This window comes from Panthera onca, chromosome C2 (assembly GCF_046562875.1).
Source record: "Panthera onca isolate mPanOnc1 chromosome C2, mPanOnc1 haplotype 2, whole genome shotgun sequence".
Classification (NCBI taxonomy): Eukaryota; Metazoa; Chordata; class Mammalia; order Carnivora; family Felidae; genus Panthera; species Panthera onca.
The window spans coordinates 58811674-58825907 of NC_138347.1; the positions used below are offsets into that span (position 1 = coordinate 58811674).

At 37.9% G+C, this 14234-nt stretch overlaps 1 long non-coding RNA gene across 1 annotated transcript; it reads left to right on the forward strand.

Moving 5' to 3' along the window:
* Positions 1-1867: 1867 nt before the first annotated feature.
* LOC144617412 (uncharacterized) lies at positions 1868-12573 on the forward strand. The gene is made up of 3 exons (XR_013557906.2): positions 1868-2669; positions 9585-9716; positions 9958-12573. It is a non-coding gene; the product is annotated as an uncharacterized LOC144617412 (long non-coding RNA).
* Positions 12574-14234: the final 1661 nt, after the last annotated feature.

Genomic DNA, 14234 nt, shown 5'->3' on the forward strand with positions numbered 1-14234 from the left:
TCCTCTAGCTCTTTCATCCATCCCCCAACCCGCTTTCCCTCTGGCAACCACCAGTTCACTCTCTGTGTTTAAGAGTCTGTTTGCTTTTTGTGGTTCATTTGCTTTGGTTTTTAGATTGTACGGATAAGTGACATCATATGGTATTTGTCTTTCTCTGACTTGTTTCACTTAACGTAATACCCTCTAGGCCTCCATGTTGTTGCAAATGGCAAAATCTCATTATTTTTTAGTGGCTGAGTAATATTCTATTCTATATAGAATATTATATATATTATATATATACCACAACTTGCTTGTCCATTCATCTATCGATGGAAACTTAGGTTGCTTCTATACGGTGGCTGTTGTAAATTAATGCTGCAATTAACATAGGGGTGCATATATCTTTTCAGATGAGCATTTTTGCCTTTTTTGGGTAAATGCCCAATAATTTTTGAAGAATCTCCAACCCACAATGGCTGTACAAGTTTACATTCCTACCAACAATGCACAAGATTTTCTTTTTCTCCACATCCTCTCAACACTTGTTGTTTCTTGTCCTTTTGACACTAGTCATTCCGATTGACGTCAGGTAATATCTCACCGTGGTTTTGTCTTCATTTCCCTGATTAGCCTTGCTGAGCACCTTCTTGCATGTCTGTTGGCCATCTGTCTGTCTTTGGAAAAATGTTTGTTCAGGTCTTCTGCCCATTTTTGAGTCAAATTTTTTTTTTTGGTGTTGAGTTGTTTAGTTTATACATATGTGTGTATATATATTCACTAGGTTGCCTTTCTGTTGTTGATGGTTTCCTTTGCTATGCAAAAGTTTTTTTTTTTTTAATTTTGTGTAGTCCCAATAATTTAATTTGCTTTGTTTCTTTTGCCAACATATCGATAAATATGTTGCGAAGGCTGACATCCAAGAGATCACTGCCTATGTTTTCTTTTAGGGGTTTTATGGTTTCAGGTCTCACATGTAGGTGTTTAATCTATTTTGAATTTAGTTTTGTGTATGGTATAAGAAAGTAGTCCAGTTTTATTCTTTTGCATGTGACTGTCTAGTTTTCCCAACATCATTTGTTAAAAAGACGTCTTTTCCCCATTGTATATTCTTTCCTCCTTTGTCATGGATTAACTGAACATACAAGCATGGGTTTATTTCTGGGTTTTCTATTCTGTCTATTGATCTATGTGTCTATTTTTATGCTAGTATCATACTGTTTTGATTACTACAGCTTTTTGTATATCTTGAAATCTGGGATTGTTGATAGCTCCAGCTTTGTTCTTCTTTCTCAAGATTACGTTGGTGAGTTTAGCTTTTTTTTTTAATTTTTAAAAATTTATATCCAAATTAGTTACCATATAGTGCAACAATGATTTCAGGAGTAGATTCCTTAGTGCCTTTGGTGAGTTTAGCTTTTAAGAAGCTAAAATACTTAAGAGAATCATATGTAAATATGAAAGTTTTGTATTTAGCTTTATTAAAGTTGTGTATATGCTTATGGAGGTTTGTTTATGGGGTTTGTATGTCTGTTTTCTTAAGTGCTTGAGATTCTTGAGGAAATACATTATACGAAATATGACTGCAGCTGGAAAATTCACAAGAATGTAAGTAACCAGGTCTGTAAAATGTGTTTAAATATATAAGAACATTCAAATTATCGGATTTACACGTTCATTTATTGAATTATATACATTTAAAGTATAAGATAATTTTATATATAGTATCTAAAGGATTATGCAAATTTTGTTAAAGTATAAGCTAACCTAACAATAAGTACAAACTGCATTTAATTTCAAACTAAAAATTCTTAGTTTACTATATTTTTGCAATTGTGTTTAAAAGCTCAGAAAAAATAAGTTTTTCAATTTATAACTGTAGGCGATTGAATGTCAGTGATAACACAGGCTACTGTAAGCATTGTTTTCTGTACACAAAAGCCTCTATGAGATTTAAAAAAAAAAAAAAAAAAAAAGCCCAACTGATGTCAGCCTGGGACGGATCTGAGAAATCTTTCTGATGAAAGTGACTCTGAGGCTGGAAATAAGGAATGTGAAAAAGTTAGCCAGGAGAGAGGAATAACAATGTGTAGGGGAACACAGAATTTCAGTCTTACTGGAAATAAAGGATCAAAGAGGAATCCCTAGGGAGGCAGATGTCACAACTCCTTATTTGGAAAACTATCCAAGGGGCAGCTAAAAACAGTTCTGCAAAGTGCCTCCCACTTCTAAAGCACCATCCACATACTTGGTATGGTAATAATGAATCTAACTGCCTATTCCAGAACTCTCTGCTGTGAAGAGGCCGTGGTGGGCAATGCCAATTGGAAAACAAGGCTGTGGTTTGTGCCGCCTTCAGCAGAACCTGGTGCCAGCTCTGTGGCTCTGGAAACAGAGCTCAATTGTATCTTCCACTCCTCTCTCTTTTTAACCTAATAAACTTTTCTGACAGGCAATGGCACCACTCAGGCCTCACTGCCCGGTAGCCATATGATCTCCATCTGCACTGTCAGCACATAGGCATAAATGGAAGGAAGCAGAAAGCGTATCAGGAGGAAACACATGAATGGAATAAAATGTAAACCAGACTTCTGTCCTGCCGTTGGCCCTCCCAGGCTACCAGAGACTCTTCCTCCTGGCTGACCTCTTCTACAGAGCCTTCTCCTACATTCGCTGGGGATCAACCACAGGTAGCTGACTACTTCCGCGCATCTGTGCATTCCCAACTCAGGGCCTTCATTCACATTAGCTGTTTCCTCTACCGGAATATGAACCTTTTCTGTCTTGTCTACTCCTATACTTCCAGTGCCCAGAACAACATCTTCACATAATAGCCTCTCAGAGAACATGTGTGGGTGCCTGAATGGAGAATAGGAAGTACGAGAACACTCTTTCAATGGCCTCTTTAGCATTTTCTGTTTCTGTTCACCTTCAGAGCAGAAAGGGCACCTCTGGGCAGCACTAGATTTGCTCTCTGTTCTCCTTTTGGAGACTTTTGGAAAGGCAGCCTTTTGGAAAACTAACAGAGCAAAGTCTTAAGGGCACAGATGGACTGTGTGTACTCAGTCTTTTTTCATATCGGCTATTCTAAGTCCTGCTCAACCCCTGGGAATAAGAGACCAAATAAAGTGTAACCAAACCCAAGTACATCTGCACTATGTGTATGTAGCAAAGCCAATCACTGAGACGTCAGGTTTGCAGCAAGGAAAGAGTTTATTGGAGAAGCAGGCAAAACAAGGAGAGGAGATGGGAGGACAAGCCTCAAATCTGCCTCCCTGAAGGGGGACAGAACAAGTTTTTTTATAATCATAGGGGTTGAGAATACAAACATATTGATGAAGAGGGCAGGGAAACTTATGACTATTCGTGAGGAGAGATGGAGAATACACATTTAACAAACACGTAAAACATACATCCTGTGTTAACTTTGGGGTACAGACTTAGCATCAGAATGAGGCAAAATTCAGCTCCTGACATCAGGAGGTTGCTTTAGGATGTCCTGAGAGCCAGTATAAACTGGATGGAGTCTTAGGCTCATTACCTCAGGTAAGGAAAGCAGGGTCTTGCTTGTTCATAGGTTAGAACCATTATCAGTTGACCTTGAGTCCTGGTTTTTGCAGAGACAGCTAGTGGATTTGTTAGTGGGGTCTGAAAAAACATAATAGCTGATTAGGGAGAAACAGTTCTCTGAGTAACAAGCTTTAAACAAGCTTTCAATCTTACTAACCTTATGGGGCATGGTTTCAAAAAAAGTACAAGGTGCAGGAGTTTTGGGTTGACACTGTCTCTTCTATTTACTTGCTCTGTGACCTCGAGCAATTCATCAATTTTCTCTGTACATCTGCATAAAATGAGTTAAGACAATACTTGGCTCATATGGTTGCAGTGAGGAACAAAGAAGATAATTTTTGCAAAGATTTAGTAAAGTTCCTTAAGAGGTTTTAACTGCATTGCTAACATATGTATATATTATATATGTATTGTAATGTAATAAATGTATTGTGGTTTTTTTATTATGTTATTATTAGTTATAAAATGAAGGAAAGTATCATTTGGTGGGTTTCAAGCTATTTTAGATAACTGAAGATTTCTTACAGGCACTTCAGGTTCTGCAAATGTTTAATTCTATTTTTTAATAAACTTTTTACTTTATAGTTGTTTTTTTTTTTTTTTTTAATAGACTTTAGTTTGGAGCACCTATGTGTCTCAGTCAATTAAGCATCTGACTCTTGATTTCCACTCAGGTCGTGATCTCACAATTCATGAGATTGAGCCCTGAGTCTGGCTCTGTGCTGACAATGCAGAGCCTGCTTGGTATTCTCTCTCTGTCTCTACCCCTCCCACACTCATTCAAGCATTATGTCTCTCTCCCTCTCTATCTCTGTCAAAATAAATAAATGGTCTTCTGACTTTGTTCTTTTCCTTCAATATTGTGTTGGCTATTTTGAGTCTTTCACCAATGAATATAAACTTTAGAATCCATTTGTTGATACCCACAAAGTAAATTGTTGAAATTTTGATTGGAATTGCATTGCATCTATAGATAGAGTCAAGAATAATTAACATCTTGACAATGAGTTTCCCTATCCATGGTCATGGGATATCTCCCCATTTAGTTCTTTTTTGATTTCTTTCATAAGAGTTTTATAGGTTTCCTCATATAGACCTTATATATATTCTGTTATATTTATACCTAAGAATTTTATTTTGGAGGGTAATAACATAAATCTTATTCTGCTTTGAATTGCAAATTTCACTTGTTCATTGCTGGTATATAAAAAAGTGATTGACTTTCATATATTAATCTTGAATACTGTAATCTTGTTATAATCACTTCTTTAGTCAAGTTTTCTTGGCAATTGTATCTGATTTTCTACATAATTATGTTATCTGTGAGCAAAGACAGTTTTATTTCTTCCTTCTCAATCTACATACCTTCTGTTTCCTTACTTGTCTTATTGCATTAGCTAGGACTTCTAGTACAATGTTGAAAAGGAGTGGTGAGAGGGGACATTCTTGCTGTTTTCCTGATCTTAGCAGAAAAATCCTAGCTTTTCACCATTAAGTATCATGTTAGGTAAAATCCATTTTTAAAAGTACTTTTTAAGCTGTTATAAATTTGAATAGAAAATAACAGTCAAGTAAGTTTGCATGCCTAATTTTAAATAAGTGCAGACAATCAAGGTTCTAAGTGGGCTTGGAAAAAAGCCCACTCCTGCATCCCTGATATTCTAATAATACTGTCATTGATTAGGAACACTTGAGGTCTGGAGTGGTTTTCACTTCCTTGGAAGACAATGCTGAACTTTCTCAGGAGTGCCCCTGGTGAAGATGCCAGTAGATTAATGGACTATAGCTGACTTGATCAAATTTTGATCAAACTACAGAAAACTTTGACATGGAAATTCAGACCCAGTTCACTAATAGATAGTTTAAACACTGAGAAAGGATCATCTCCTTAGTGCAGACCCTGTGCTTCTCAGTACTGAATTCAATGGCAGATATAAACCAGGTTAAAGTGGCTCCATAACATCTTCTGTAGAGTCAAGTTAGTGTCATGGGTTTTACATGGCATTCTTTAAAAAAATGTGTTTAATCATATGTTCAGACTTTTTACAAAATTTCGTTATGGATAGAAAAACAGACAAATGAACTGATTAGTAAAACCCTCCCGAATGCCAGCAGAATGGACTCCATAATGTTCCTAGACCTTCTGCATAGGAGGCCTCATTCTCCTTCAACTTCAGCTTCAGCTATAATCTTTCCCTAACTCTAGAGATTGGCAGGGGACAAAGCAATGAGTTGTTTTTTTTTTAATTCATCTTATTTTTACTTATTTTCAACTAATTTATTAAGAAAGGATTTATAAGGGAACTTCTGTGTGGCTCAGTCGGTTAAGCATCTGACTTTGGCTCAGGTCATGTCTCATGGTTCGTGAGTTTGAGCCCCGTGTCGGGCTCTGTGCTGAAACTCAGAGCCTGGAGCCTGCCTCAGATTCTGTGTCTCCCTTTTCCTCTGCCCCTCTTCTGCTTGCACTCTTTTTTCTCTCTCTCTCTCAAAAATAAAAAACATTAAATTTTTTTAAACACAAAAAATTTAAAAAGGATTTATAAGGAATAAAAGATGATAAAATAAGCATGTAATGTGACCCCACAAATTTGAAGAAATAGATCATTGTCAATTACGAACATTGTTTAAACTCAAAGGCAGGCAAGCTTAATATTTATTTCTTTTTTTAAATTATTGGAGCTTTGTTTTTTCTTAATTGTCTTTGAAAGTAATAAAATTATATGTGGGAAGCAGATGCCTGCTTATTGTGCCATCAAGAGCTATGTTGACTGCCAAACAAGGAGACTTGTCAGACGACTTTGATTCATTTACTCATTCATTCAATAAACATTTATTGAGCTTCTATTATATGGCAGGTGCTTGTGTTTTACTTAGCATCCTGTGATGGTGTTCTTAATTTGAATTGAGATGATTCCCATAGCTCATGCTGTGTCCCATACTGTCAGTCTTGGGGTTCTTTCAATTCCACCTCTGGGCAACACTCTTGCATCTTCGTCCCTCTCCAAGGTAAATGGATCCCCCTTGTTCTTGCTTATACCTATTTACTCATTATAATTGCTAACCATCTTCCCCGGATTTTCAGGGGCATGTCAGTGTTCAAACTTTTGACTCATAAAATATGCTAATTACAGTTATATGTAAATAACTTCCTTGTTCTTGGCTTTGTTGAGAATATAACATGCATATTTGTCACATAAGGGAAGGCACTCTATAAGTACTTGTTGAGTAAATTGATAAATATGTCTTCATTGGCTGAATTTATTAAAAGAAAAAATGTATCACACTCAGTTTTCAGCTAGATTGGTGTACCTTTTTTAAAAAGAATGTTTATTTATTCATTTTGATTGACGGGGGGGGGGGCACAAGTGGGGGAGGGGCAGAGAGAGAAGGAGAGAGAGAATCCTAAGCAGGCTCCGTGCTGTTAGCACAGAGCCCAATGAGGGGTAGGATCTCATGAACCCAGAGACTATGACCTGAGCTGAAATCAAAAGTCAGATCTTAACTAACTGAGCCACCCAGCTACCCCTAGTTTGGAGTACTTTTAAGGAGAAAATAAGATCCTTATCACCTCAAGCTTGTACTTCTGCCCATCTCTTCCTCAAAAGTCTCTGTTACAACCTTTTATATTGCTGTGTTTGTGCTCATATGTACACTTTTCTGACTAGGGTGAATTGTCCCTCCACTTCACTTCTGCTCCGCTTATGTAAATCTTTCCCACCCTTCAAAAGTGATTCCTCCACAAAATTTATCCAAGTTCAGTCTCTATGCTTCCATTGACCAGTCACTAGACATCTAAAGACCTAGGGATAAAAAGAGAAAAATTCAGATGATTTTTTCTAAGCTTTTGATTCCTATTATTTCCTAACTTCTAAAAAAATAAGAGATGAGAGTACGTAGATTCCTTTTCTCCATATTTTTTTCAATAATACAAGTACATATCATATCTTAAATATAACAAACTAAATTGTTTACATCAGCAAAGTGTTACATAATAGATTTTCATGTCCCCAGACAATGTAAGTTTAGATTTGTTCAAGTCACAAAAGGCAAAGAGCTTTGTATACTTTCCCTTAAAAAAAAAAAAAAATCATTTCTAGCCTCACTCTAAGTTATAGCTTTTGATGCACATTTGAAAATTAATCATGTACTGCCTCATGACATGATCTATATCATATTAATGTCTGTAGAGTTGTTTAATAGTTCATTAATTAAGCAACATGGTAAGGGTGACAAGAACAAAGTAAGCTCCCCAGAAATCTTGGAAGGAGAGGAACTACTTTGGGACTGGTTAAAGTTTTGAGGCATTGGAATTGAGATTCCTGAGTGAAAAGAAAAGAAAAAAAAAAAAAAAAAAAAGGAAAGGAATGGAGATAAAGTTTGTTTATGCCTCTAGAGTGGAAACTGCAATCTCAGATGCCTATACAAGTCAGGGGAGGTAAATTAAAATAAATGATTTAATAAGAATAGGGAGTTTTAGGCTCAGTGTCAAATATCAACTCAAGCACTGGGTAGAAATAAAATGGCTAGGAAGCTAGGGACCTGCTCTTGTAACATTGAAATATTAGTTCGTGACTCATGAAAATTAATATTTTTAGGTATAAATCTTGCTGGGATTGCTTATATGTCTTCGAATTCCCTTTGACTGAGCCCAGGATAATTTGCTGTTTCTCAGTGGAGTATCCAACTCGACTTGAGGTTCTTGAGACCTCATTCCCCTCCATCCCACTTGGAATTGAGTTTTTAAAATTTTATTTATTTATTTTATTATATAGAGAGAAAGAGAGCGAGAGTGGAAGAAGAGGGGTAGAAGGAGGGAGAGAGAAACAATCTTTTTTTTAAAATTAGTTTAAGGTGTATTTATTTTTGAGAAAGAGAGCACAAGTGGGGGTGGGGCAGAGAGAGGGAGACACAGGATCCTTAGCAGGCTCCAGGCTCTGAGCTATCAGTACAGAGCCCGATGCAGAGCTCAAATCATGAACCGTGAGATCATGACCTGAGCCGAAGTTGGGTGCTTAACTGACTGAGCCACCCAGGTGCCTCAAGAGAAAGAAATAATCTTAAGCAGGTCCCATGCTCAGCGTGGAGCCCAAAGTGGGGCTCAATCTCATGACCCTGGGATCATGACCTGAGCCGAAATCAAGAGTCAGATGTCCAGCCAACTAAGCCACCTAGGTGCCCCTGAAATTGATATTTTTAAGTGAAGAATAAAGAGATTAGAACAAAGTTGGTGCCCTTGGACTTCTAAAAAAGGGTTCTGTATCTCAGGTGCTTTAAAAAATTCTTCATGCTCCTTGTAGGCACTTCTAGGCTAGCCCTTGCCTTTCTCTTCACCTTGGTCCTGGTCTCTTGGCCTTAGAGTTGATTTTCTCCTATGGCTCATCCCTTTGCCCTTTAGAAAAATTTCTATATTTGTGCCACTTGACTCCCAGCTTCACTTTCCCCAAGATTCTGGCCTCCAGTTTCCCCTTTGCTCTGCAATCTATTCCTCTGTGAAGTTTCATGTTATTATCAAACTCAGTGCAACTTTTCAGAACCTCAGCCAAGAGCAAAGCCCTCAGGTCCCTATCTGCCAAGGAAAGGAATTTGGACATGAATAATGTCTCAAGAAAATTAAGGTAATTAAGAGGAAATATTACCCAAGCCAAGGAAGAGCTTCCATTTGCGTGGATAAGTGAACAGAGAGCCTTCTCCCCTTGGCAGAGATGGCAGCCAGCAGGACTGGTTTTTGCCGTTAGGCTTTCCAGGTAGCAGCAAGGTTCCTGCATCCACAGTACAAACAGTCTGGTTGTGTTTGAACTTCTCATTACATATGGTCATAACAAGCGAGGGGAGAGGGGTAGCATATCTCCAAGATGAGAAAGCCCAAATACCTACCACGGTGAATATAAAACACTCCGTAGACTCTCAGTGGAGAGGAGGAAGGAAACAGAGGGAGGACAACTCTTGAAATTGTTAGTGTAAGGAAACCACTGTCAAAGATAACTGAGAAAGCATGTATACTCTTTGTTGCCCTTCTCCTGATGCTCTGCCCCCAGGAAGAAGAAGCTACAGATGTTTCCTCAACAAAGCACTCTGAACAGAGCAGAGTAATGCAGCTATTCTGGACTTGGAACCAGAAGACCCAGCTTCACATTCTGACAAAAGCACTGCCATGCCATGTCCCACAAGTCAGTCACCTCTCTAAATCTTGACTTCTCCATTTTTTAAAAAGAGATGATGTAAGAATATTCATCTTATACTGTTGAGAGAAATGTAAGGGGTAATGTATGTAAAAGAACTTTGAAATACTAAAGGATCCCACAAACTTGAGGTTGTATTATGACTTGCCATGTTTTAGTACTTAATAGTGTTCATACCAAGTATTTGTGATTTATTTTTTATTATTTTTTTAATGTTTATTTTTGAAAGAGAGAGAGAAAATGCACCCACAAGCAGGGGAGGGGCAGAGAGAGAGAGAGACACAGCAGCCAAAGCAGCCTCCAGGCTCTGAGTTGTCAGCAAGAGCCCGACGTGGAACTCGAACCCATGAACCGCGAGATCATGGCCTGAGCCGAAGCTGGATTGTCAACTTACTGAGCTACACAGGCGCCCTAAGTATTTGAGATTTAAATGATACAGGTTAAAAATAAAATTTGGATTTTTAATCCAAAAAAAAGTATGAGTATTAAAAGAGACTTCTAGCAGTAGTATAATAGCATGATGGGTTGTGGAGTCAAATTCCTGCAAATTCAAGATTTGGAACAGACTACATAATCATAGGTATCAACTTTTCATGCCACATGTCCTCATCTGTGAATAATTCTTTGCACTGTTTTCCAGGGTTAAATGAGAAGGCATAGCAGAGCATCATGTTTGTTTTCTTTCCTTTCCTTTCTTCTACTTTTTGACATGCTTTCTCTGTTTCCCAAGCTCATTAAAACCTGAAAAAGGAAAATTACCTTAGTGGATCCAAGCAAGAGATACTGGCATGGGAATATCATGGAGCCAGGAGGAGAATGAATTTTTCTTGTATGGCAGACAATGTTAAACTCTGCTTCTGCACCCACAGTCTGGGGTATCGTTTGTACTCTCACAAATCCACAATGCTTAGTTTAAAGAAGTTTTGGGTGATGCAAGATTGACTTGACAGTATGCAGTTGCCATTATAAAGAGGGATGCAGGGCTACATAGGAAAACAATGTGTCCATGACTCACTGCGATTTTAAAGGTTTTTTTTTTCCTGAGCTGACACTTACAAAGATGTGCCTCATGAGCTCATGCCCTACAATTTGAGGAATGTATTATTAAGTCAACTGGTTGTCTTGTTTATGCCTATTTATGGTTATGGTACCTTATTTATGAGTCTGTGGTATGAATAGTTAAGCTTCCATCAATGATAGTAGTTAGGCTGAGAGACTAAAGCAATGACACACTTGCCAAGCAAATATAAATGGGTACTACAAAATTTTTATACACATGTAGTGGGAGGATGTCTGGAAAGGCAGAATCTGGTATGTTTCTAACTCACACATGTGTTGAAGGAACAAATTCCTTGAAACCCAGGCCTATTTTGCCATGTAAAAGTTATCATTGGATGTAACTCTCCCAGGAAAGAGTAAGTTATTATTATTTTTTCCTTTCAGTGTATACCTTGAGAAACTACTACAGGACAAACAGGTTGGCAAGGAACAATGAATGCAACTGTCTGACTCTGTGGGAGCAGTAAGGTTGAGTGTTCCTCTTCTCCCTCAAGAAGTTCTTGGCATCAGGGCTAACAACTGGAAATGAATGGAAACAAAGTGCTTTAAGGGCCCCAGTGATAGCAATAGCCCAGTGTTCTTCAGAGTCATAGATGCTTTGTTTAAAGATTTCCCAGAGGAGCATCAGTGCCAGGAGGAAAACAGGATCAACCCAAAGAATCTTCTGTACATGGCCAGGGTTATTGCACAGCAGGTGGGGCAACATCAGTGAGGGGAGAATTTCATTGAAAATAGCCTTCACTAGGGGCAGCTCAGTCATTTAAGTGTCCAACTTTGACTCAGGTCATGATCTTGCAGTTCATGAGTTCAAACCCGACGTTGGGTTCTGTGCTGACAGCTCAGAGCCTGGAGCCTGTTTCGGGTTTTGTGTCTCCCTCTCTCTCTCTGCCCTTTCCCCACTCTCACTCTGTCTCTTTCTCTCTCTTTAAATAAGCACTAAAAAAAAAAAAAAAGAAAGAAAGAAAAAAAAAGAAAAAGAAAAGAAAAGAAAAGAGCCTTCACTTTTGGCCATAAAGCATGACCCAGCAGAGCGAATTTATGGAGGTAGTTTTGACAAACTCCAGTTTCAAGGTGGAGCTCTTCCTTACAGGATATGATGAATATGTGTAAGCTCTCTGGGCAATTAGGATTACCATAAAGAAGATGACTACAAGGGAGGAGAGAAGCTTATTATCGTGAAGGGCAGGTCAGTATGAAGCCTTAATCTGGTTTTGATTTGAATAACATAGGACCTTACTTGTTCCCTTCTTTCAAGTGAGTTAAAGGGATTATCCTACTAGGTGTGATTAAGAATATAGTGAGATGAATCTTAAACTGTTAGCTCAGTTGTGCAAGATACCATATTTCTTTTATTTAAGAAAAATCAACTTATCCTACTTTGTCCCTGGTTTCCAAATCAAAACTTATTTTGTTACACAGAAGAAAAAAGTCTGCTTTGGAGAGAGAATTGAACTTGGGTCACCTTGAACTCTAAGAAAATATGATCATAATTCTACAAAGAAATAAAACACCATACATATGCTAAATTGTAGTCACTCTTGTCACTCAACATATTAGCCCCTAATAATAATATTGAAGAATGCATACAAGGTAGGCTACTGATTTTTAAAAATAATCATACTGGGTGTCTTGGTTAAGCATTGACTTCGGCTCAGGTCATGATCTCGTGGTTCATGAGTTTGAGCCCTGTGTTGGGCTTTGTGCTGACAGCTCAGAGCCTGAAGCCTGCTTCGGATTCTGTGTCTCCCTCTCTCTCTCTGCACCTCCCTCCCACTCTGTCTCTCTCTCTTTCTCTCTTTCTCTCTCTCTCAAAAATAAATAAACATTTTAGCCTCTCTGACCAGTGTGAGGCTGTATCTCAGTGCAGCTTTTATTTGTATTTCCCTGATGATGAGTGATATTCAGCATCTTTTCATGTGTTTGTTGGCCATCTGAATGTCTTCCTTGGAAAAGTGTCTATTCATGTCTTCTGCTCATTTCTTCACTGGATTATTTATTTTACAGATGTTGAGTTTGGTAAATTCTTTATAGATTTTTGATACTAACCCTTTTTCTGATATGTCATTTGCAAATATCTTTTCAAATTCCGTCATTTGCCTTTTAGTTTTGTTGATTGTTTCCTTTGCAGTTTCCTCTGCAAGCTTTTAATCTTGAGGAAGTCCCAAGAGTTCATTTTTGCTTTTAGTTCCCTTGCCTTTGGAGATGTGTTGAGCAAGAAATTGCTGCAGCTGAGATCAAAGAGGTTGTTGCCTGCTTTCTCCTCTAAGGTTTTGATGGCTTCCATTTAGGTCTGTCATCCATTTTGAGTTTATTTTTGTGTATGGTGAGAGAAAGTGGTCTGGTTTCATTCTTCTGCCTGTTGCTGTCCAGTTCTCCCAGCACCATTGGCTAAAGAGACTGTCTTTTCCATTGGATTCTCTTTCCTGCTTTGTCAAAGATTAGTTGACCATATATTTGTGGGTCCAATTCTGGGTTCTCTATTCTATTCCATTGGTCTATGTGCCTGTATTTGTGCCAGTACCATACTGTCTTCATGCTTACAGCTTTGTAGTAGAGGCTAAAGTCTAGATTGTGATGCCTCCCACTTTGGTTTTCTTCTTCAATATTACTTTGGCTATTTGGGGTCTGTTGTGGCTCCATACAAATTTCCGGATTGTTTATTCTAGCTTTGAGAAGAATGCCAGTGCAATTTTGATTGGGATTGCATTGGATGTGTAGATTGCTTTGGGTAGTACTGAAATTTTAACAATATTTATTCTCCCAATCAATGAGCATGGAATGTTTTTTCCATTTCTTTGTGTCTTCTTCAATTTCCTTCATAAGCTTTCTATAATTTTCAGCTTATAGATCTTTTACATCTTTGGTTAGGTTTATTCCTAGCTATTTTATGGCTCTTGGTGCAATTGTAAATGGGATCAGATTTTTAATTATGTTTATGTTGCTTCATTATGGGTGTATAAAAATGCAACCGATTTCTGTACATTGATTTTGTACCCTGCGACTTTGCTGAATTCATGTATCAGTTCTAACAGTCTTTGGGTGGAGTCTTGCAGGTTTTCCACGTATAGTATCATGTCATCTGTGAAGAGGGTAAGTTTGACTTCTTCCTTGCTGATTTGGATACGTTTTATTTCATTTTGTTGTCTGATTGCTGAAGCTAGGACTTCCAACAGTCTGTTAAACAACAGTGGTGAGAGTGGACATCCCTGTTGTGTTCCTGATTTCAGGGGGAAAGCTGTCAGTTTTTCCCTATTAAGGGTGATATTAGCTATGGGATTTTCATATATGGCTTTTATGATGTTTAAATATGTTCCTTCTTTCCTGACTTTCTTGTGGGTTTTTATTAAGAAAGGATGCTGGTATTTTGTCAATTATTTTTCTGCATCTATTGACAGGATCATATGGTTCTTATCCTTTGTTTTATTTATGTGATGTATCCCATTGATT